This window comes from Lampris incognitus, chromosome 15 (genome assembly GCF_029633865.1).
Source record: "Lampris incognitus isolate fLamInc1 chromosome 15, fLamInc1.hap2, whole genome shotgun sequence".
Taxonomy (NCBI): Eukaryota; Metazoa; Chordata; class Actinopteri; order Lampriformes; family Lampridae; genus Lampris; species Lampris incognitus.
This window is the reverse complement of record NC_079225.1, coordinates 18923925-18928891: the sequence shown is the minus strand read 5'-3', so window position 1 is coordinate 18928891 and position 4967 is coordinate 18923925. Positions and strand designations below refer to the sequence as shown.

Sequence of the window (4967 nt, the reverse complement as noted above, 5' to 3'; positions counted from 1 at the left end):
GCACACCCTTTTCAGTCCATTATTATTTACCCCTCTTAGTCTTGCCCTTTCTGCTTGTTCCCTCTTCCCTCCCCTTACTAACTCCATCCCATTCCGAAGCCTTAGGGTTCGGCTGTCGTCTCTCACTCCCCTGCCCGTGTAGAGGCCCTCTCTGCCCCGGCTGCCCGCAAGGCAAGGACGCAAGGCTGGCCGAACTGCCCTCCCTCTGGTTGCTGCGGCTCCTGTCCCCTGATGTTGTTACAGCCTGACCCCTCAGCGACCCGTGCGCCAGAGTGGAGACGCTCGTCGGCATCCTCCCCACCCTCTCAGAGGCCGCAGTCAAACCGCCGCTTCCTCTTTTCTCCTCCTCCTCCTCTTCCTCCTCGACCTCGCTCTCCTCCTCCATCTCATGGCGTGCAGCTGACTGGGGCCCCTCTGCTTCGCCATCAGTCGCAATGCCATCAGGATGATTTCCTGTCTCCGTCTCTTCTGCCCCGTCCTCCACTCCCTCGCCGGTGTCCCTCTCTGTCTCCTCTTTGGGATCTGCTCCAGGCATGGCTGCGCATTCTCGTGCGTAGTGTCCGATCTCCCCGCACTTGAAGCACTTGAACTCCGGGCACTCCCGTAGGATGTGTCCGGGCTGGAGGCACAGCCTGCAAACTTTAGATTGATTATCGTGCAGCACTCTGAAGTATTCAATCCCTTCCAGCGTCTCAAATTTGGTGCTGTAAGGTAAAGAGGAGACATTTTCATTGAAACGGACTTTGAGGAATCTCGTCCCGTCAAAAACGTCCGTCCCGGCCCACTTCCTCCGCTTGATAGGAGACACCGGCTCCACGCCCCACTGCTTCAGTTTAGTAACAATTTGATTGTCTGTGACATACAGGGGAAGGTTCAAAAAGGAGACGATCCTGGTGTCCCTCGTAACTTCCGATGCCACCACTCTGGAGTTTCTAATCTTGAAGCCGTCCAGCAGTCTTGTTTTCCCTTTCGGGTTACTCATCGTGAGCTCCCATCGCTTGTCGCTTTTCGACCTGCAGCCCAATACTCTCCCACACGTGTTGTCAACCGCACGCAGAAGCTCCATCATGGAGATTTTGTCTTCTCCCTCCACGTCCACATTAACCACCAGGTCTCTATCCATCTCTCTCCCTTCCCCCTCCCTCCCCGCCGCTTCCGCTGCGACCGCCGTCTCTTTCACCAACGCCATTGCTGTGACCCCTCCACCTCGTCTCTCTTTTCGTTTCTCCGCTCGACTCTCCACCACCACAAATTCTCCTCTCTCCCCCTTCTCCATCACGCTTTCTGCCTCAGTCGGATTCGCGTCCTGCTGGGGCTTCTTTGTTTCCGCCGCTATACCTCCATTTTGTTTGTCCGTCTGCCCGTCGTCGTAAGTCTTGTCCGGTCCGAGTGTCCTTGCCGTCTGTGCCATTTTCGTGCTTCTAAAGCCACAAAAGTTTCCCCCGTGCAGCAGAAAGCTGCTGGGGGGGAGTTAGAAACGTGATTTTCAGAGACTGCTCTCGTTTCCCCGTCGATTTAATGTCTTTTTCGTCCGCTCCGCCGCCACCACGCCAACCCGGAAGTTATCAGAGTGGTATGGCCGTAAGCCGTTGAGCCGGCACCGTGCCGCTCTTTTATATATAATTCGGCCTCCGCGCTTCTTCTTTCTGCTATCAGCTTATTTCACCAGTTTCTGCGTTTATGACCAGCTACGTGACATCTTATTGCGTTTGCTGTGGAAAGAGTCAAGTGTTAAGTGTAAGAATATGTCACGTGTCAGGAAAGAACCCAAAAGCAGACGGGACAACCAGGTAAGGGAAGAAATCAAGTCTTTATGGAAGTAACCGATCTCAGGGGTAGAGCAGGAGTTCGCTCAGTGGCTGGTAGGCAGGCGGGCAGGCAGAAGTCCATGAAAGGCGACGTTCCAGCGCAGACTGGTTCACAGTGGAGGCTTTTTAAGGGTGATGGCGATCGCTTTGATGTCAAGGGAGAGCGGCGATTCCTTTGATGGCCAACTGGTGTACCGCGGTGAAGGGGGGGGGGGTCAGCAGGTGTCAAGGGCGATCGCTTTGATGTCAAGGGCGAGAGACTGTGACAGAATAAGACTAAAACATAAGAGGTGGCCATTGAGTAGCTTGTAGTGATCTTTGACCAAAATGTATGTCTGGTTTTTCCTATACGTTTGCTTTGTGGATCATAGTTGGGGCGGGGGGATAAAGGCTTACAGCACCTGGTATTCCCAGGCGGTCTCCCATCCAAGTACTAACCAGGCCCGACCCTGCTTGGCTTCCGAGATCGGACGAGATCGGGCGTTATCAGAGTGGTATGGCCGTAAGCCATTGAGCCGGCACCGTGCCGCTCTTTTATATATAATTCGGCCTCCGCGCTTCTTCTTTCTGCTATCAGCTTATTTCACCAGTTTCTGCGTTTATGACCAGCTACGTGACATCTTATTGCGTTTGCTGTGGAAAGAGTCAAGTGTTAAGTTTAAGAATAAGACTAAAACATAAGAGGTGGCCATTGAGTAGCTTGTAGTGATCTTTGACCAAAATGTATGTCTGGTTTTTCCTATACGTTTGCTTTGTGGATTATAGTTGGGGCGGGGGGATAAAAGGCTTACAGCACCTGGTATTCCCAGGCGGTCTCCCATCCAAGTACTAACCAGGCCCGACCCTGCTTAGCTTCCGAGATCGGACGAGATCGGGCGTTATCAGAGTGGTATGGCCGTAAGCCGTTGAGCCGGCACCGTGCCGCTCTTTTATATATAATTCGGCCTCCGCGCTTCTTCTTTCTGCTATCAGCTTATTTCACCAGTTTCTGCGTTTATGACCAGCTACGTGACATCTTATTGCGTTTGCTGTGGAAAGAGTCAAGTGTTAAGTGTAAGAATATGTCACGTGTCAGGAAAGAACCCAAAAGCAGACGGGACAACCAGGTAAGGGAAGAAATCAAGTCTTTATGGAAGTAACCGATCTCAGGGGTAGAGCAGGAGTTCGCTCAGTGGCTGGTAGGCAGGCGGGCAGGCAGAAGTCCATGAAAGGCGACGTTCCAGCGCAGACTGGTTCACAGTGGAGGCTTTTTAAGGGTGATGGCGATCGCTTTGATGTCAACGGAGAGCGGCGATTCCTTTGATGGCCAACTGGTGTACCGCGGTGAAGGGGGGGGGGTCAGCAGGTGTCAAGGGCGATCGCTTTGATGTCAAGGGCGAGAGACTGTGACAGAATAAGACTAAAACATAAGAGGTGGCCATTGAGTAGCTTGTAGTGATCTTTGACCAAAATGTATGTCTGGTTTTTCCTATACGTTTGCTTTGTGGATTATAGTTGGGGCGGGGGGATAAAAGGCTTACAGCACCTGGTATTCCCAGGCGGTCTCCCATCCAAGTACTAACCAGGCCCGACCCTGCTTGGCTTCCGAGATCGGACGAGATCGGGCGTTATCGGAGTGGTATGGCCGTAAGCCGTTGAGCCGGCACCGTGCCGCTCTTTTATATATAATTCGGCCTCCGCGCTTCTTCTTTCTGCGATCAGCTTATTTCACCAGTTTCTGCGTTTATGACCAGCTACGTGACATCTTATTGCGTTTGCTGTGGAAAGAGTCAAGTGTTAAGTTTAAGAATAAGACTAAAACATAAGAGGTGGCCATTGAGTAGCTTGTAGTGATCTTTGACCAAAATGTATGTCTGGTTTTTCCTATACGTTTGCTTTGTGGATTATAGTTGGGGCGGGGGGATAAAAGGCTTACAGCACCTGGTATTCCCAGGCGGTCTCCCATCCAAGTACTAACCAGGCCCGGCCCTGCTTGGCTTCCGAGATCGGACGAGATCGGGCGTTATTTTTTTTTGTCTTTTATTATGAAAATATATTTTTGGGAACAAAAATACATTTTTGATTGCATGTATTGTCCATCAATTCCACATTGTTACATTTGTTTTACACTTTGTTTCGCTTACACAAGATAGTATCCGTCTCTCTTTATACATAAAATAAAGCCATGCTTTCCAAATCATCAACTTAAATCAGCGCTTTGGAATCAGAACAGAAAATGAAACAAATCAGCCCTTTTGAACAAACCTTAGACTGTGTTTTTAAAAGAAAGTGACATTAAAACACCACTTTGAGATTTTAAATGACACACATTCCACATTAAACAGAATGATCCCATCCTCCCCTTAACTTCAATAAAACATAACAGAGAAAGTTAAAAGAAAACCGTAACGCGTCTTTAACTTTGTTTATATTTACACTTCCAATAATCATCATTTTCCGTTCACATCATTTCAGACTTTTTCCCTCCCCTCCCTCCCTCCCTCCCTCCCTCCCTCCCTCCCTCACCAGTTCCACACAATCTCCCCCCTCCTGTTGAGGGAGAGGAGATGGCTGTCTCTGATGAAGAGCCGGGTGAAGTCCGCATCGCCGTGCGTCAGTCTGTAATGTGTTTGTTTTTTGACCATGTTTTTGAAAATGTCCCAAACCGGGATGATTCTGCGTTCAAAGTGCGCAATGTTCCGACGTGATTTGACGGCCCACCGGGCGTGACTTAAGAGGAATTTGCACAGCGCTGCGTTCTTCACCCTGCTCTTCTCCCACACTCCAAACACAAAGAATACATCCCACGAATCCCCGCTGTCCCAAATTAATCCCAGTTTGTTGACTAAGCACTTTTTCAGGGTTTCAAAGAAGCTCGCCAGCTCCGAGCAGTGGCGGTACATGTGCAATAGTGTTTCAGGCAGCAGGCCACAGACGTCGCACTCCCTGCCGACCCCCTTGTCAAATTGGTGCAGAATAACGTTAGTGAACACTTTGTTGTGTCGGATTTTGTAGTCGTTGTCTTCTGCCTCAATGCTGTTCCCTCTCACCCTCCATTGTCCCCAGATTTGTCCCACATTCAAATTGGGCATAACTTTGCCCCAGAACGGCAGAGAGGTCGGACGTTGCGACGCCTGTGCCAGAAACTTTCCATAGATCTGTTTGCTTGTCAATCTGTGT

General features: G+C 50.3%; 3 non-coding genes across 3 annotated transcripts; all 3 read right to left on the bottom strand.

Annotated features, from left to right (window-relative positions):
* Positions 1 to 2197: 2197 nt before the first annotated feature.
* LOC130125681 (5S ribosomal RNA) lies at positions 2198 to 2316 on the bottom strand. The gene has a single exon (XR_008811530.1). It is a non-coding gene; the product is annotated as a 5S ribosomal RNA (ribosomal RNA).
* A 276-nt stretch (positions 2317 to 2592) lies between these two features.
* On the bottom strand, positions 2593 to 2711 carry LOC130125607 (5S ribosomal RNA). The gene has a single exon (XR_008811480.1). It is a non-coding gene; the product is annotated as a 5S ribosomal RNA (ribosomal RNA).
* A 610-nt stretch (positions 2712 to 3321) lies between these two features.
* LOC130125620 (5S ribosomal RNA) lies at positions 3322 to 3440 on the bottom strand. The gene has a single exon (XR_008811492.1). It is a non-coding gene; the product is annotated as a 5S ribosomal RNA (ribosomal RNA).
* Between the last annotated feature and the right edge of the window lie 1527 nt (positions 3441 to 4967).